Source organism: Cnephaeus nilssonii (genome assembly GCF_951640355.1).
Source record: "Cnephaeus nilssonii genome assembly, chromosome: X".
In the NCBI taxonomy this organism is placed as follows: Eukaryota; Metazoa; Chordata; class Mammalia; order Chiroptera; family Vespertilionidae; genus Cnephaeus; species Cnephaeus nilssonii.
Genome location: NC_137071.1, coordinates 116,555,595 through 116,575,992, shown reverse-complemented (window position 1 = coordinate 116,575,992; position 20,398 = coordinate 116,555,595). Strand labels below are relative to the sequence as shown.

At 43.6% G+C, this 20,398-nt stretch overlaps 1 protein-coding gene across 1 annotated transcript in view; it reads left to right on the top strand.

Annotated features, from left to right (window-relative positions):
• The window catches only part of GRIA3 (glutamate ionotropic receptor AMPA type subunit 3), a 373,784-nt gene that overhangs the window by 307,835 nt on the left and 45,551 nt on the right, over positions 1-20,398 (top strand). The gene's annotated exons all lie outside the window — the stretch shown is intronic.

The following is a 20,398-nucleotide window of genomic DNA, read 5'->3' as shown; positions in this document are numbered from 1 at the left end:
CATAAACACTATCAAGAGAAAAGATTAAAGGAGATGGAGGCAGAAAATTATTAAGGATAATGTGATAGACAAACCACTTTTACATAAATTATCAAGATCCTTGTTCTGTAGCAACTGGACTATAAGAAAGGCTACCAATGGACTGTATAAGAACTCAAATATTTTTTCAGTTGCCCCAACCAGGAAAATATGGTGGTTGATTAGAAAATGAAACCATTCTAGCCCGACCAGCGTGGCTCAGTGGTTGAGTGTCAACCTATGAACCAGGAGGTTACCGCTCAATTTTCGGTCAGGGCACATGCCTGGGTTGTGGGCTTGATCCCCAGTGTGGGGCGTGCAGGAGGCAGCCAATTAGTGATTCTCTTTCATCATTGATGTTTCTATCTCTCTCTCTCTCTCTCCCTTCCTCTCTGAAATCAATAAAACAATATTTGAAAAAAGAAATGAACCCATTTTACATGTTACCACTGCCTACTACTGTAATCACTGCAACTGGTTATAGCAATGATCCAGAAGCCACCTGTGTAGTAGGTAAAGAGGAAGCATTTAGTCACTCTCGCCAACCAATAATCAAGTTATTGGATGGCAGGTATAGTTACTGGCTTTTCCTCAAATGTCCAGAGTAAACAGATGTTGGTTATAAACCAGCTTGTTTTAAGAAATTAGAAATAAATATATTTTTACATGTATTATCATGAGACTGGTCCAATTATTTCATGGGAAACCAGAGGGAGTATGTTCCTTGGAGTTATGGCAATTAACTAAAAACTGTTTTTTATTCCCTGGAGAAAAAAGGGTTAGTTCTGAAAACCTTCCAGAATTCTCATTGGCTCTGAATACCCTTTACACTTCTACCACTGTTGACTGAGTAGGTCATAATCCCCAACCAGGGAGAGAGGCCCAGTATTGGAAGCATCAAAATAATACAAAGACCCTCTGGAACTAACCTGGCCTTGACCCTCATTACTATGGCAGTCCTAGAAGCTTCTCTGGGAATAACTCCCTGTCCCCATGAAATCACTCACACATTTCAGGGCAGAAAGCCAGGGATTTCCATCTGCTGAGTAGTCAGCACATAATCTCCATGGAAATCTGGTTTGGTATCAACTTCAACAGAGCTTGCATTCACCATCCAATAGGCTTCAAGATGCTATATGAAGTAATTGACCACTTAGGCCAGGGGTCCTCAAAATTTTTAAACAGGGGACCAGTTCACTGTCCCTCAGACCGTTGGAGGGCCGGACTATAGTTTAAAAAAAAAAAACTATGAACAAATTCCTATGCACACTGCTAAGTCGGCTGCTAAGCAGGACAGGCAGTGGCGGCAAAAACACCCGGCGGGCCGAATAAATGTCCTCGGCGGGCCACATGTGGCCCATGGGCCATAGTTTGAGGACCCCTGATCTTAGGCTATCAAGACACCAGACCACCAGACTTAGACCCTCTGATAAGACATACTTGTTCCACTGGAAAGCACTTTTCCTTTAACAATGATTAGAAATTAGGAAGGTGTGCTTTAAATGGTAATCAATAGATGACATCAATTCCCATTAAGCTTTCAAAAGCATTCATTCTTATTGCAGGCAAAAGAGTCTCTCTGGGAAGATTTATTAGTACAAAGGCTTGAAAGTGTGACCAAATAGTCATTGTCCCCATGCCCAGACCCCACCCCCCGTGCACTTTGTGTCATTCTCAAAAACCAGGAAAGCATCTACTAATCCATGAAATGATAGTTTCATTAAAGAGCATGACATTACTGGAGTCCATTTGAATCAACATTTAATTCTGAACAAAGCTATTGCCACATTCTAATTGGTTTGCAGTTTCTAACGCTCACCAATTCCTAGTGACCTTTACAGCAAATGAATAATTTGTTTGGAAATGGAGCTGTTTTGAAAATCTAGAGAAGGAGGTGGATATTTCTAGTTATATAAGGAAGTGCAAAGCATTTTCTAATTCCAGCACCTGCCACTTTTTCTTTTTCCCCAAATGGTTGCTGGTGACAGCATTGGGACTCTGTAGGAAAGTTCTTCAGGGCAGCACACAAAGGTTGATGATCTAAGAGCAGAAGTGAGCAGTATAGAAAATTCAACTCTTTAGTTTGCTTGCACTAAAATGTTATGTAAAACTAACAAAGGGTAAGCTTGGTATTCATATAATACTGGGGGCCCAACCAATTGGTCTCTAAGCCACTTGTCCTCTTTGTATCCTCCACTACACCCTCCTTAGCCCCATAGATCAGAGAAGACAGCCAGCAAGAACACATCATCTCTTAGGGACTTAACTGCCATAACATGTCACTTCCCTCTCAACCTTCAATAATCTCAAAGCAAGTTTAAGAACAGTAACTCCTCCACACATGAAAAACTTGGGAACCTCTGATTGCATGCTTTCTGAACTTTAGAGGATAAAACAAGATCCGATGCAACATTTACAAACATTACATGAGCTCATTTCTTTCCATTTTCACTCCATACTAAAACCACAGGGATCAAATAGCAATACCATAAAACAGCCTGGGGCCAGCCCTCTAGTTATTCCACTAAGAGAGAGAAATAAATAAAATAAAATTCCTTTATAATTGCCCTGCAGACATTTTTACTCATCCTGGGTAAGTCGGCCATTAAAATGATGGTATTTTTAAATGATTCCTTTGTTTCTCTCATTTTCTGAGCTATCCTTAGCTCTTATCATAAAAATCACATAAAGTCACTGGCACAGAGGGACCTGTTCCTACAGGAAAGGCATGGAGGGAGGGAGCAGCTGAAAGAGACATCCTCCTACATAATAAAACGGTAATATGCAAATTGACCGTACCTCCGCTATGCCTGCAATTGGGCTGGGAGGCATGGGGAGGCGGGACTTGGGGTGACCGGGGTAGCCGATTGGGCCGGTGGGAGGAGCGGGGGGCAGGGACTCGCGATCGGCTGCTGAGCAGGGACCAAATGGGGCCAGCAGGACGCTGAGCTCACATCGCCAGCAGCGGCGCGAGCTCAGCATCTGCACCATGGCTGTGCTGCAGCCCAGCGGGCCGTGCGGCGGGAGTAAACGGGCCTCTGGAGCCATGCGCACGTGCCCCCGCCCTGGCTGACCGTGTGGCGGGAGTGAACGGGCCTTTGGGGCCCAGAGCTCAGCATCCACGCAGCAGGGGAGGAATCAGAAAAATGGATCTTTCCAGTTCCTGATGCTGACAGCCCTATGGGTGCCGGGGTCCTCCACCTGCAGCCCCCAGTCGCAGCCCATCAGCCCCAGTCGCAGACTGGAAGCCCCCTGCCAACAGTCCAGACGGGACCAGTGTTGCGCCACAGTGGTGGGTGTCAGCGGGCATGCTACAGACATCAAATCACTGGCACTGAGGCCACCCCCTGACACATACACACACACACACACACACACACACACACACACACACACACACACACACTCGCAAGTAGTATGGTCCATGAGGGTGACTCCTAAAGCAAGGCTCCCATGGCAGCTGATGCTTACCATGCCAGATGAGGAAGCCAGACCTGAAAGCCCAAGCCCCTGAGTACCCGAACTGCAGGGCGTCGTGGGCCAGGGCCCTGAGGAGGCCCCAGGACAAGTATCTTCCCAGAGGCTGTGCAGAAGGAGGGGGGGAACCTCTGGCTAGAGGCTGGGGTGAGGGATGCTGGCGTCTTTGCAGGCCAAGACAGGGCTGAGGGACACCCCCCCCCTACACCCCCATGCACGAATTTCGTGCATCGGGCCTCTAGTCTGAAATATTACCAACAACCCTTGACTTGAAAACTGATTTCCTTAGACAGCAGCTCCAAAACTAAATGTCCCAACCAAAAGTGGAGGCACGCCAGGCTAAAAAACAAATCGACAGCTTTATTGTCATTGCCCAGAGAAATGCCACTATGATTTGGAAAGCTGCACTGAAATAATCATTCTCTACTAGGTTTTGGAAATTTAACCTGATGCAGATTTGTGTTAAAAAGTAGCACTGGGAGAAAAAGCAATTTAAAAATTCTCCCTGCCTTCAAACCCCTAGAAATATTAGAAAACAACTACAATGCTTGATTTCTTTTCCACATTGAAGATAGTTCAGGGGATAAAAGAAGGTTGTTTGTTTCTTTTATGAAATGTTTAATACTAATTTAAACCAGTTTAAGAAAACAAACATAAAAGGAGAGGAGTGGCACTCTAGGGCTCTAGACAGGACAGAAGAATTAAACTTTGTCTGGAAACCATCAGGGGGACTGTCCTGTCTTCTGAGTTACAGCATTGTAAGCCCCAGGAAGCACAGATGAATTACTCATGGAGAATGTTTTTGTTTCGACACTAGACTTTAACTGTTACTGTTGTCATTGGTCATTTTAATTTTTTTTAATTCAGGCAGCAAAAAGAAGAGCCCTCCCAAAGTGATTTGGGAACTAGTCCCTACTAAAAGTATTCAGATACTGCTTACACATTCATAATCTCTCTTATACACACACATACGTACACACACACAAGCATTTTTAATTGGAGTCCACATTTTAATATTTATTGGTTATCTATTACAGGGCTTTTTAATAATATGGGAAAAGGAGGAAAATCTCCCCACAAATGTACCTATGCTGAGTATATTGACATTTTGACATGACCTTAAAGCAGGCGTCCTCAAACTACGGCCCGCGGGCCACATGTGGGTGTTTTTGCCGTTTTGTTTTTTTACTTCAAAATAAGATATGTGCAGTGTGCATAGGAATTTGTTCATAGTTTTTTTTAAACTATAGTCTGGCCCTCCAATGTTCTGAGGGACAGTGAACTGGCCCCCTGTTTAAAAAGTTTGAGGACCCCTGCCTTAAAGCTTTATTACAACTGAGCTATATATACAACAGACCTTTACCCCTGAACTATAAAAATCCTTTTGTTAAAAAATTTCTCACCAAGCACTATGATGAATTTGAGATCTTGACAGACAATATACCTGGACAACTGCAAACAAATTTAATTGGTTTGAAGACACATATGATGTGGCCAAATGTTTGAAGACACATTCAAACCAAATACTAGCAACAATAAGAGACAAGCTGACACCAAGGAATAATATGTCAGAGACATACTATTTGGCAATTTTAAAAAGAAAAATGTGTCTTTCTTTTTTTAATTTATTTATTGATTTAGGTATTACATGTGTCCTTATCCCCCCATCAACCCCCACCCCCCACTGATGCCCTCACCCCCCTGTTGTCTGTGTCCATTGGTTAGGCTTATATGCATGCATACAAGTCCTTTGGTTGATCTCTCCCCCTTAATGTTTACATAGACGTTTTGATGCCACCTTATCAAAAAAATCTTACTTTCTTATGTCATATACAACTTTACCTAGCAAGAATCATAGACCTTATAAGTCAAGACTGGAGGTGGAGAGGCAGGTACAAGGAAAGGGATGCTGAGGTCTGGCCAAACAGGCCTCTGGAAGCAGGAAAGGTATAGTTAGACAGCTGTTGGCCTTTCCTAGCCCTCAGCACCCAGTGATCTATGGTTCCATAGGTGTTTTTTTCAGGCAACAATTTCCAAGAGTGAGGTTGACCTGACAACTATACACACAACTGACAACACACCTAAAAGAAAGGAGAAAATATGAAAACAAAGGCAGGTTAATAATAATGCCTGAGGTATTTTTATTCATTATTTATTTATCACTCTTTCAATAACTCTTTTTTTTAGTATGGTCTATGTGCCATGCTTCAGGCTAAGCACTGAGGATCCATCTCTATAAACAAAATTAAATTTTTGTTTTTTGTCAACTCATATGAAAATATCTAGACAGGCTTTTTCACCATATTTATAGGTTATTTTGGGGGATAGGTTGACTTAAAATATTGGCATGGTGAGAGATGGTTACTAGACTTAGTGTGGTGATCACATCATCCTATAAAAAAGAGGTTATATGCAAATTGACCATCACTCCAACACACAAGATGGCCACACCCATGTGGTCAAAGATGGCTGCCCCCATGTGGACACAAGATGGCTGCCACAAGATGGCCAGCAGGGGAGGGCAGTTGGGGGCAACCAGGCCGGCAGGGGAGGACAGTGGGGGGAGACCAGGTTTGCAGGGGAGGCCAGTTGGGGAGGACCAGGCCTGCAGGGAAGGCAGTTAGGGGCAACCAGGTCAGCAGAGGAGGGCAGTTGGGGCCGATCAGGCCAGCAGGGGAGAGCAGTAAGGAGTGACCAGGCCGGCAGGGGAGGGCAGTTGGGGGAGACCAGGCCTGCAGGGGAGGGCAGTTGGGAGGGACAAGGCCTGTAGGAGAGGACAGTTGGGGGGGACCAGGCCTGTAAGAGAGGGAAGTTGGGGGGGGGGGACCAGGCCTGTAGGAGAGGGAAGTTGGGGGGGACCAGGCCTGCAGGGGAGGGCAGTTAGGGGTGACCAGGCCAGCAGAGGAGAGCAGTTAGAGGCGACCAAGCCAGCAGGGGAGGGCAATTAGGGGCAACCAGGCCTGCAGGTGAGGGCAGTTGGGGAGGACCAGGCCTGCAGGGGAGGGCAGTTGGGGGGGGGACCAGGCCTGCAGGGGAGGGCAGTTGGGAGCAACCAGGCCAGCAGGGGAGGGCAGTTGGGGGGGACCAGGCCAGCAGGGGAGGGCAGTTGAGGGGGACCAGGCCGGCAGGAGAGGGCAGTTAAGGGCAATCGGGCTGGCAGGGGAGGGCAGTTAGGGGGGACCAGTCTGGCAAGGGAAGGAAGTTAGGGGTGACTGGGCCAGCAGGGGAGGGCAGTTGGGGGCGACCAGGCCTGCAGGGGAGGGAAGTTGGGGTAACCAGGCCTACAGGGGAGGACAGTTAGGGGCGACCAGGCCTGTAGGGGAGGGCAGTTGGGGGCCACCAGACCTGCAGGGGAGGGCAGTTAAGGGTGACCAGGCCTGCAGGGGAGGGCAGTTATAGGCAATCGGATCAAAAGGAGGGCAATTAGGCATTGATCAGGCTGGCAGGGGAGTGGTTAAGGGGTTATCAGGCTGTCAGGCAGAAGCGGTTAGGGGCAATCAGGTAGGCAGGCAGGCAAGCGGTTGGGAGCCAGCAGTCCTGGATTGTGAGAGGGATGTTCCAGATTGGAGAGGGTGCAGGCTGGGCTGAGGGACACACACACACACCCCATGCATGAATTTCATGCATCGGGCCTCTAGTAAGATATAAAAATGTTGAATCACTATGTTGTGCACCTGAAACTATATACTACTGTATGCCAATTAAACTCTCAGAAACAAAATTTTAATATAGGTATCTCAGAGAACTATATGATCATCCATCCAGGACAGCTGACAGTGTTTATTTCTATAGAGTTACTTCCCAGCCTGTGACAATCTATGGGTCTGCTCCATGGTGAATAACAGTAGGGTTAATGATACTCCTCAACCCCAGCAGAAAAGTCAGCTAGGGGATGAATAAAACAAAAATGGTCTCTACACTTTGGGAGCTCACAATCTAGTAGGCTGTCGATTTTTCAATGCCTATTCACAAACATTACCATATCCAGTTCACACAACAATCATGCAATGCAACCAGAAGAGGTATTATTACACCTACTTCAGAGAGGAAACACCTAAGGCAAGATGGCATTGATGTCACTCAGTTTAATGGGGAAGAGCTAGAATTCTGAGCCCAGATTGATGCTCTGAGTCCAGATTGGGTCCTCTGTCCATTCCATCTCAGTGCCTTTCTGATATGAATATTCACAGAAACATGGGATGTTATGCATGAATCAAGCCTCTAGTGCAGCACATGTTAAGGAATCTGTATCATCTCGTGATTGATCTTCATTTTTATTGTCCTGATGAATCAATTAGAAAAGGAAATTTGCACACACTTTTAAATGACATTTTTCTATGCTCTGAAAACCTCAAAAGGATCCAAGATCAGAAGTCAAAGAAAATGAAGACATCAATAAAACTAGAGTGAATGCCACAAACACAGCAAACCTCTATTATTCATGGCATATTATAGTTTCTTTTTTACAGTTTTATAACATCTACTAATGTAATCTTTTTATACAGTAGAAAAAAGGAAAAAAGGTTAAATTTTTCTCCATAGATTCCAATAAAGCATTAATAAAAACACAATATCCATTTTTTATACACTCTTAGTAACCAAAAATATAACATGATAAAATGTATTTGGAGGGGGTCACGAAGGGGAAAGGAGGACATTTGTAATACTTTCAACAATGAAGTTTAAAAAAAAAAGAAATCAGCTGACAGCATTTTTTTTTTTACTTTAAATATCTTTAAATTTTATTTTCAACTATACTTCAATTAAGCGGGGAAAAAACCACCACAAACTTGGTGGCTTATTAACAACAGAAATGTATCTCTCACAATTCTGGAGGCTGAAAGTGCAAGTTCAGGGTGCCAGTATGTTTTGTTTCTAGTGAGAACCCTTTTCAAGGTTGTAGGTTGCTGATTCCTACCTGGGTCCTCACATGGTGAAAGTGGTTAGGGAGCTCTGTGAGGTTTCTTTTATCAGTACAATAATCCCATTCATAATTGCTCTACTCTCATGACATGATCATCTTCCAAAGACCCCACTACCTAATACAGTCACATTTGACTTTGACATTTTTATTTTCATTTAACAGTTGACATACAATATTATATTAGTTTCATGTGTACAACATAGTGATTAGACATTTATATAACTTATAAAGTGGTAGCCCTGATAAGTCTAGTCCCCATCTGACACCATACATAGTTATTACAATATTATTGATTATATTCCCTATGCTGTACTTTATATCCCCATGACTGTTTTTGTAACTGTCAATTTGTACTTCTTTTTTAATTTTATTTTTCAATTACAGTTGACATTCAATATTATTTTATACTAGTGGCCCGGTGCATGAAATTCGTGCATGGGGGGGGGAGGGTTGTGTCCCTTAGCCCAGCCTGCACCCTCTCCAATCTGGGACCCCTTGAAGGATGTCCTACTGCCAGTTTACAGGGATCGGGCCTAAACCAGCAGTCGGACATCCCTCTCACAATCCGGGACTGCTGGCTCCTAACCGCTCACCTGCCTGCCTGCTTGCCTGATTTCCCCTAACCACTCTGCCTGCTGGCCTGCTCGCCCCCAACTGCCCCCTGCCACCGGCCTGCTCACCCCCAAATGCCCCCCGCCAGCCTGATCACCCCCAACTGCCCCCTGTGCCAGTGTGCTTGCCCCCAACTGTACCCCCTGCTAGCCTGCTTGCCCCCACCTTCCCTCCCCACTGGCCTGCTCACTCCAAACTGCCCCCCTGCTGTCCTGATCACCTCCAACTGATCCCCACTGATGGCCTGCTCGCCCCCAACTGGCCCTCCTGCTGGTCTACTTACCCTCAATGGCCTGGCCCCCCACCAGCCTGATCACCCACAACTGCTGTCTCATCCTGGCCTGATCACCCACAACTGCCCTCCCCTCTTGGCCTCTAACCGCCTCTACCTCAGCCCTGCCACCATGGCTTTGTCCAGAAGAACGTCCAGTAGGTCTCCTGGAAGGTCTCCCAGTCTAATTAGCATATTACCCTTTTATTAGTATAGATAGAGGCCTGGTGCATGGGTGGGGGCTGGCTGGTTTGCCCTGAAGGGTGTCCCAGATCAGAGTGGGGGTCCCGCTGGGGTGCCTGGCCAGCCTGGGTGAGGGGCTGAGGGCCATTTTCAGGCTAGCCACACCCCCTTCAGGGTGGGGGTCCCCACTGGGGTGCCTGGCCAGCCTGGGTGAGGGGCTGATGGCTGTTTGCAAGCTGGCCAAGCCCCCCAGCGGGGACCCTCACCCCATGGGGGTGTGGCTAGCCTGGGTGAGGGGCTGAGGGCTGTTTTCAGGCTGGTCACAGCCCCTTCAGGGTGGGGGGATCCCGCTGGGGTGCCTGGCCAGCCTGGGTGAGGGGCTGATGGCCGTTTTTAGGCTGGCCATGCCCTCTGGCAACCCAAGCTCCCAGCCCCTCCTTTTTTTCTTTTCTTTTCTTTTTTTTTTTTCCAGCGCCTCCTTGAGTGGAGGCCAGGGCCTGCAGGAAGCAGGTATCTGGGATTTATTTATCTTCTATAATTGAAACTTTGTAGCCTTGAGCAGAGGCCAGGGCCGGCCAGGGTGGGCGGGAAGCTTGGCTTCCTCCATTGCCGGGGGCAACCCAAGCCTCCTGCTCACTCCAGCTCCATGGCTGCTGCCATCTTTGTTGGGTAATTTGCATACTCGCTCCTGATTTGCTGGTGGGTGTAGCGGAGTGATGGTTAATGTTTCCCTTTTATTAGTGTAGATTAGTTTCAGATGTACAGCATAGTGGTTAAACAATCATGTACTTCACAAAATGGTCCCTCAATATTTCAAGTACCCGCCTAGCATAGTTATTACAATATTATTGACTACATTTCCTTTGCTGTATTTTACATCCCCATGACTATTTTATAATACCAATTTGTACTTTTCAACCCCTTCACCTTTTCACTCAGCCCTCTAACTCCCATCCCCTTTATCAACCATCAATTTGTTCTCTGCATCTATGTCTGTTCTTATTTTGTTTGTTCATCTATTTTGTTCTTTACATTCAATATCAAAGTGAAATCACATGGCATTTGTCTTTCTCTGCCTTATTGCACTTGGCATAATACCCTCTAGATCTATCCATGTGGTCGCAAATAGTAAGATTATCAATTTTTCATGGCTGAATTATATTCCATTGTATATATGTCCCACCAATTTTTTCCACTTTTTTTTATTTAGGTATTATATGTGTACATATCTTACCATTGTCCCCCCCACCTCACACCCATACATGTCCTCACCCCCCAGAGTTTTGTGTCCATTGGTTATGCTTATATGCATGCATACAAGTCCTTCGGTTGATCTCTTATCTCCCCTACCTCTCCCTAACCTTCCCCCTGTAATTTGACAGTCTGTTTGATGCTTTACTGTCTCTGTATCTATATTTTTGTTCATCAGTTTATAATGTTCTTTATTATCCATAAATGAGTGAGATCATGTGGTATTTTTCTTTCATTGACTGGCTTATTTCACTTAGTATAATATTCTCCAAAATTCCATCCAGGTTGCTGCAAATGATGAGAATTCCTTCTTTTTTATGGCAGCATAATATTCCATTGTGTAGATGTACCACAGTTTTCTGATCCAGTCATCTGCTGACGGGCACCTAGGCTGTTTCCAAATCTTAGCTATTGTAAATTGTGCTGCTATGAACATAGGGGTGCATATATCCTTTCTGATTGGTGTTTCTAGTTTCTTCGGATATATTCCCAGGAGTGGGATTACTGGGTCAAATGGGAGTTCCATTTTCAGTTTTTTGAGGAAACTCCATACTGTTCTCCACAGTGGCTGCACCAGTCTGCATTCCCACCAGCAGTGCACGAGGGTTCCTTTTTCTCCGCATCCTCGCCAACACTTGTTGTTTGTTGATTTGTTGATGATAGCCATTCTGACAGGTGTGAGATGGTACCTCATTGTTGTTTTGATTTGCATCTCTTGGATAATAAGTGACTTTGAGCATGTTTTCATGTGTCTCTTGGCCTTCCTTCTGTCTTCTTTTGAAAATATTCTGTTTAGGTCCGTTGCCCATTTTTTTATTGGATCATTTATCTTCCTCTTATTAAGTTGCATAAGCTGCCTGTAGATGTTGGAGATTAAACCTTTATCAGTGATAGCATTTGCAAATATGTTCTCCAATAGAGTGGGCTTTCTTGTTGTTTTGTTGATGGTTTCTTTTGCTGTAAAAAAAGCTTTTTATTTTGATGTAGTCCCATTTGTTAATTTTCTCTTTAGCTTCCATTGCCCTAGGGGCAGTGTCAGTGAAGAAGTTCTTTTGGCATATGTCTGAGATTTTATTGCCTGTGGATTCCTCTAGTATTTTAATGGTTTCCCGTCTTAAGTTTAAGTCCTGTATCCATTTTGAGTTGATTTTTGTGTATGGTGTAAGTTGGTGATCTAGTTTCATTTTTTTGCATGTATCTGTCCAATTTTCCCAACACCATTTATTGAAAAGACTGTCTTTTTTTAATTTCTTTATTGATTAAGGTATCACATATTTGTCCTCATCCCCCTATTCCCATCCCACACCCCTCCCCAGACATGCTCCCACCCCCCTGTTGTCCTTAACCGCTGGTTAGGCTCATATGCTTGCACACAAGTCCTTTGGTTGATCTCTCCCCTTTACCCCCACCCTTCCCTACCCTCCCCCTGAGGCCCGACAGTCTGATCCATGCCTCCTTGCTTCTTGACTCCATTGTATGTTCATGCCTCCTTTGTCAAATATTAATTGAGCGGGTGAAGCTGGATCCCGGGTCCGGGTGAGGCCGTGTGCCCTGGATCCGGGTGAGGCTGGGTCCTGGGTCCGGGTGAAGCCACATGCCCCTGGGTCTGGGTGAAGCCGTGCCCCTGGGTCCCGCCGAGACCAAACCAGAGGGAGTCGTACCTGCATTACCACCATTTGTCCACCATCCAGAGCTGAGGGGTCAGTGCCGACATGTACTCATAAGGAACTGTTGGACATTGAAATTGGGTCTCAAAAGAACTGTTGGTCCAGAAAGAAACTCACTACAGACTGATTCATTTGCCTGTCAGCATAACTATTAATGCTCGTCTCACATTCAGTTCTTATAAGTATATCTCTAGTGACACATGATTTCGCTCATCTAGGGGAAATGATGAACAACATAGACTGATGAACAACAACAGAACCAGAAACAAGGAGGCATTGATCGGACTATCGGGCCTCAGAGGGAGGATAGGGGAGGGTGGGGGGAGGGGGGAGAGATCAACCAAAGGTCTTGTGTGCACGCATATGAGCCTAACCAATGGTTAAGTTCAACAGGGGGTTGGGGCATCCGTGGGTAGGGGTGTGGGATGGGAATGGGGGGATGAGGACAAATATGTGACACCTTAATCAATAAAGAAATTTTAAAAAAAGGAAAAAAAAGAACAGGAACAATACAAAAAAAATAAAAATAAAAAATATATATTAATTGAGCATAGTGGTTTGGGTCGATATCTGGATTCTCTATTCTGTTCCATTGATCTATATGTCTGTTCTTGTGCCAGTACCAGGCTGTTTTGAGAACTGTGGCTTTGTAATACATCTTGATGTCTGGTATTGAGATCCCTCCTACTTTATTCTTCTTTCTCAGGATTGCTATGGCTATTCGGGGTCTTTTTTTATTCCAGATGAATTTTTGGAGAGTTCTTTCTAGGTCTGTGAAATATGCTGTTGGTATTTTAATGGGAAGTGCATTGAATCTGTACATTGCTTTGGGTAGTATGGACATTTTAATGATTGTTCCACCAATATTTTATCCACTCATCTATTGATGGGCACTTGGGTTGTTTTGATAGCTTGGCTATTGTAAATACTGATGCAATAAATATAGGGTCGCATATATCTTTTCAAATTAGTATTTTGTACTTCATTGGATATATACCCAGAAGTGAAATTGCTGGGTCATAAGGCAATTCCATTTTTACTTTTTTTGAGGAAACTCCACACTGCTTTTCATAGTGGCTGCACCAATCTGTATTCCAAACAGTAGTGCAAAGGTTCCCTTTTGTCCAAATCCTCACCAACACTTGTTGTTTGTTGATTTATTGATGATAGCCATTCTGACAGGTGTGAGGTGATATCTCATTGTGGTTTTAATTTGAATTTCTCTGATGATTAGTTGAGCATCTTTTCCTATGTCTTTTGGCCATGTGTATATCCTCTTTGGAGAAGTTTCTATTCAGGTCCTTTGACCATTTTTAAATTGGATTGTTTGTGTGGTTTTTGGTGTTGAGCTGTATGAGGTTTTTCAATAAATTTTGAGTACTAACCTTGTCATCAATATGTATCATTGATGAATATTTTCTTCCATTCAGTCGGTTGTCTTTTCATTTTGTTAATGATTTCCTTTGCTGAGGCTATTTGGGGGTCTTTTGTGGTTCCATGTATAATTTTAGATATTTTTGTGAAAAACGCCATTGGTATTTTGATAGGAATTGCATTGAATCTATAGATTGCTTTGGGTAATATGAACATTTTAATGATGCTAATTCTTCCCATCTATGAGCATGTATATGTTCCATTTATTTATATCTTCTTCAATTTTTTTCTTCAGCGTCTTATAATTTTCTGAGTACAGGTATTTTACCTCATTGGCTACATTTATTCCTAGCTGTTTTTTATGGTTTATATTGATTTCAGAGAGAGGAAAGAAGAGGGAGAAAAAGAGAGAGGGGGAGGGGGGAGGAGAGGGGGGAGAGAGAGAGAGAACAACATCAATGTGAGAGAGAAACATTGATAGGCTACCTCTCGCACATACCCCAACCGGGGACTGAGCCTGCAATCTGGGTATGTGCTGTGACCAGGAATCAAACCAACAAACTTTCAGTGCACGGGATGACACTCAACCAACTGAGCACACTGGCCAGAGCCCTAGGTGTGTGTGGGTTTTTGTTTTTTTTATGTAACTGTAAATGAGTTTGTTTTCCTAGGTTCTCTTTCTGATAATTCATTATTGGTGTATTAAAATGCAATCAATTTCTGTACCCTGTCAATTTACTGAATTTACTTCTCAGTTTTAGTAGTTTTTTGGTGGAAACTTTAGGGTTGTTAAAGTTTCTGATATGCCAAGCGTTATGTCACAGTGTGGATAAAACTGGAAAGAACAAGAAAATGATTTCTATTCAACAACCAATGATAACTTTCTTGTTTTTCTTTGGGTAAGGAGCATTTGGTCTGTTTCCTCATCTGTTAAGGGGAATATTCTCTATTCTACCTTCTTTATGGGGTTGGTAAGAGGATAATATCACAGAAAGTTCTTTGAAAGCATAAAGGCTTCAAATCCCAGCAGACTTTAGGAAAAGAGCCTCGCAATAGCGCAATTAAAACATAAACTGTCCAGACAAGGCTCTGTGGAGATGTGAGGGAGGAGTAATACTAAAAAATAAAATAAAATAATCTCTGCTGATTCAGTGAAAGAGAGTGGGGGGGCATTTTCTGGCTTTGGAGGAGAGAGGAAGCTCATTTATATCCTCCTTTATTCTTCTTACCTCATCTCCTAGTCAATCAGTCCATCTTTAGCCATTTTTTTGTGACCTGCAGGTTCAACAATTTCAACATGCAAAACTTAGAGCTGCTCTTGAAGGCCATCTAGAAACTTTAGGTGCTTCCAAAGTGGCATGCAGGCCATCTGCCAAGAACTAACCAACCATATGGATTTCATTAGCCCGTTTCTGTTAATCCTCCCAGATAACCTACTTGCTTACAGAGAGCATTTTACAACCCAGAAAGCCTAAGGGGGTTAAGTTTTCATTCTCTTTGAGGCTGCCAACTCTCTTAGACAACACCAAGGTAAATAACAGAATTTTCATATCTTTGTGAGAACTCTGACACTCTCTTCCCTAGAGGAACTCATCTCAGGATCTCACTTTCTTATCTGACAAAGTCAAATCACCTAATAGCCTTCCAGTTAGAGGAATGGGGCCCATCTGTTCAATTAAACTTTCCTTGTGTTCACCTGACAAGCTTGAGCAAGTTAATTATTTACAACTAGAGGCCCAGTGCATGAAATTCGTGCACTCAGGGGGGTCCCTCAGCCCAGCCTGCTCCCTCTTGCAGGCCGGAAACCCTCGAAGGATGTCCAAGCAGGCCTAAGCTGGCAGTTGTACATCCTTAGCACTGCCCCAGGGGCAGGAGAGGCTCCTGCCACCGCCACTGTGCTCACCAGCCTGTGAGCCCAGCTTCTGGCTGAGCAGCGCACTGACCACCAGGAGGCAGCTCCTGCATTGAGCGTCTGTGGGAGCATACTGACCACCAGGAGGCAGCGCCTGCATTGAGCGCCTGCCCCCTATTGGTCAATGCACATCATAGCAACCGGTCATTCAGCCATTTGATCGATTTGCATATTAGCTTTTTATGATATAGGATTCTCCTTCATCTCCATGCAGAAGTCTAAAATCTTGACCATAAGGATCAAGTAAAATTTCAATTTACTGAAACTCAACAAGAACATTCAATTACCTGGAATGCTTGGTGCAGTCCACTTTGAAAGGAAAAGGCAATTTACACAAGCAAAACATTGATATGAGTTTTGTTTTGTTTTGTTTTGTTTTTCAAAAAGGTTACTAGGTACTGTTCTGTGGTCAGATTCATTTTCTACATTTTTAATTAAATAAAATATTCATGTAGGTAAATAAATATTCATGTCCAACATACCAAGTTAGGCACCCGAGATACAATAGGGGAAACATGACAGAATCTCTTCCTTCAAAGAGCTGGCATTCTGTTAGAAGGAGACAAATAATCAGCATGTAAACAAATACATGTATCAAATAATTTCAGATACCAATAAGTAATATAGGATATTATGATAATGACAGAGTTAGAGAGCACTGTTTCTTTTGTTTGTTTGTTTTTAATATTTTTTATTGATTTCAGAGAGGAAGAGAGAGGGAGAGAGATAGAAACATCAATGATGAGAGAGAATCATTGATCGGTTGCCTCTTGCACACCCCCTACAGGGGATTGAGCCCGCAACCCGGGCATGTACCCTTGACCAGAATCGAACCTGGAACCTTTCAGTCCATAGGCCAATGCTCTATCCATGGAGCCAAACCAGCTAGGGCGAGAGCACTGTTTTAACTAGAAGTTTGGGAGGGAAAGCCTCTTTAAGGAGGTAACATTTTATTAGAGACCTGAATAACAAGAAGAGATAGCCATGTGGAAATCTGATGGAAGAGTTCCAAACAAAAGAAATAACAAGTGTCAAGGTTCTGGGGTAGGAACAATCCTGATATGTTTAAAATATAGGAAAAGACCAGCGTGGCTGAAGAATGCGATTCTTCATATAACTAGGTTATATAACTGACTTATAGTGATGAAGATTGTGTAAAGTGGTCAGATTTAGGATATATTTTGGAAGTAAAGTCACAGAATTTGCTGATGGTTCAAATAACATTTGTGAGCAAAAGGGAAGAACCAAGAATGACTCAGATTTTTGGCCTATATTCCTCTTAGTGATCACTAGTGAAATCTATAAGTCCTCCATTCTTTAAATGACCCAAGGATACTTGCTAAACTGTAGTACCCTATGGCTTAAAAGATACATTAGGACTAATTAGGAAATTTTTCCAAGTCAGAAAATAAGAAGTCGTAAGGTTAATCCTTAAAAAGTTTTCATAGTCCAGAAGCCCCTAATGATTCACGCCGTGACTAACTCCATTTTGCAAAAACATAACTGGCACCCCATTTTTGCCACATGGCAGAAAAGATAAATCAGATAAATTCAGGCAAATTTAGTAATTTCCTAGTCATTTCAGGATTTTTCACTCCATCCTCACTAGGATGACATCTAAGTTCTAGGAAGTTTGTGTGGTATCATGGCATCAGGGGAAGCCATCTAACCCCACACCATCATAATCACTTCCAGATATCCACTGCTTAGATAGTAAGTAGTCTTTCCCCTCCACATTAGAATAACTGAGATGTAACCATCCAAATCCTCAGCATCCCCACATCCAGGCCACAAGACCTCTGCAGGCCTGACCCTGTATTTATTCTGACACATGTATTCTCATTCATTCTCTCTCTCTCTCTCCCTCCCTTCTATTTTCCCTCCCTCCCTCCTTCTCTGCTACCATTATATGGCTGCTGGAAGAGTCAGTTTCTCTCCTTCTACCAGTCTGGGGACACTCAGACTTCTCCTAGAGACCTCATGTAGCCATTGCTATTCTATCACACCAGCACTAAACCAAATGTGGGCTATTCTCTTAGATTCATCTTCTCTATGCTATACTCTGGGAAGTGTTTCTACCCTGGGGTCCTCAAAAAGCTAGTAGTCCCATCATCCCTCCCCCATGTGGAGAGCCATGTCTGGCTTCTCTTTTACTTCTCTCTTCCTCAACTTTTATCCAAGGGTAGTTAGTCTGGCTTTTTATCTATCTGATTTCCATTTTATTGAGTGTGGAATAAACTTCATATTTCCCTTGTATACTTTAGAATTTTGAAATTCAAAAACCTTCTTTTTTCTCAAAAAGCCTGACTTTAATCTAAAACTTGGCTTTCAAGATAATGTTGTCTCTGCTATAAATTTTAAAAACAGTCTGGTTGAGGTACAATTCACGTACCATAAAATTTACTCACTTAAAATATACAATTCAGTGGATTTAATTTATGACATTGTTAAAAATTTTAAATTATAATAAAATAGATATAACAAAATTTTCCATTTTAACCATTTTAAGTACATAATTCATAGCATTAATTACATTAACAATGTTGTGCAACCCCACCACTGTTTATTTTCAAAATATTTTCATAACTGAAAAGAGAAACTCCATAACAATCAATAACTTTCCATTCCCCCACCACTGGTAACCACTACTGTACTTTTCATCTCTATGAATCTCTATGGAATCATGCAATATTTGTCTTTTTGTTTCTGGCTTATTTCACTTAGCACAATGTCTTCAGAGTTCATCCATATTGTAGTGTATGTCAGAAACTCATTCATTTTTATGGCTGAATTAATATATCATTGTATATATGTATCACATTTTGCTTATTCATTCATCTTTTAATGGACACCTTGGTTTTTTACACCTTTTGACTATTATAAATAACTAGAGGCCCAGTGCACGAAATTCGTGCATGGGGGGGGGGTGTCCCTCAGCCCAGCCTGCACCCTCTCCAATCTGGGACCACTCAAGGGATGTCCCACTGCCCATGTAGGGATGTCCCACTGCTTTGATTGAGGAGAAATAGAAATAAATTCAATGAGACTTGGATAAATGCAGTGGGACATCCCTCTCACAATCCAGGACTGCTGGCTCCCAACTGCTCACCTGCCTGCCTTCCTGATTGCCCCTAACCGCTTCTGCCTGCCAGCCTGATCACCCCCTAACCACTTGCCCTGCCAGCCTGATTGATGTCTAACTGCTCCCCTGCCAGCCTGTTTGCCCCCAACTTCCCTCCTCTGCCGACCTGGTCACCCCTAACTGCCCTCCCCTGCAGGCTTGATTGCCCCCAACTACCCTCCCTTGCAGGCCTGGTCCCTCCCAAATGTCTTCCCCTGCTGGCCATCTTGTGGTGGCCATCTTGTGTCCACATGGGGGCAGGATCTTTGACCATATGGGGACAGCTATCTTGATCTTGTGTGTTGGAGTGATGGTCAATCTGCATATTACTCTTTTATTAGATAGGATAGAGGCCTGGTGCATGGGTGGGGGCCAGCTGGTTTGCCCCGAAGGGTGTCCTGGATCAGGGTGTGGGTTCCCTTGGGGCGTGGGGCGGCCTGGGCGAGGGGCCTGTGGTGGTTTGCAGGCTGGCCATGCCCCCTGGCGACCCAAGCGGAGGCCCTGGTATCTGGGATATATTTATCTTCTACAATTAAAACTTTGTAGCCTGGAGCAGAGCCAAGCCTCCTGCTTGCTCCCTGGCTGCCGCCATTTCTGTTTGGATTTGTTTACCTTCTATAATTGAAACTTTGTAGCCTTAAGCGGAGGCCTGGGTCGGCCAGGGCAGGTTGAAAGCTTGGCGTCCTCAGTCGCCGGGGGCAACCCTAGCCTGCTCTCTCCAGCTCTGTGGCTGCCACCATTTTTCTTGGGATTTATCTTCTATAATTGAAACTTTGTATTCTTGAGTGGAGGCCTGGGCCCGCCAGGGTGTGTGGAAAACTTGGCTTCCTCTATTGCTGGGGAAACCCAAGCCTCCCTCCTGCTCTCTGTGGCAGCAGCCATCTTGGTTGGGGTTAATTTGCATATTTACACTGATTGGTTGGTGGGCATGGCTGGTTGGTGTAGCGGAGTGATGGTTAATTTGCATATTACTCTTTTATTAGGTAGGATGTTGTAACAAACATCTATTTGAGACTCTGTGTTCAACTCCTGGTACATACCTAAGAGTGTAATTGCTAGATCATATGGCAATGCTATGTTTATCTACTGTAATTTTTTAAAGTCTATTTTGAAACAAAATATTAAGGCATTTTCTGTTCTGTTTCTTTTCCATTCCTGTTCAAACAACTCTCATCTTCTGTTAGGCCATAGATACGTCTGTCCCAATAGGAAGAGGGTCACTGGGTAACTGTTATTGGAGATAGAACATTAGTTAATATCACAAAGTTTCATCTTGTACATGACTGAAGTTGAGGAGGTGTGTATGTATGTGTTGAAAAATACCTAAAGTCCTGTCTAAAGGAGATTAGGATAGGAAAATAAAAACAGTTTCCAAAAAAATAATTATGACTTTGAAACAATAGTATAACAGTACAAATCAATAAATAGACTTCCAAGGATCAATTGGAAATCACTGCTTGAGACCAAGGTGCTCTGAGCACTGTCTTATTTCTAATTTCTTAATTACATTTTGCATGTGAAGATGAAGTTCATTGAAAATGGACTCTCCAAAGAATAGTTTTCTTTTTAAAATGAGTTTAAGGAACCA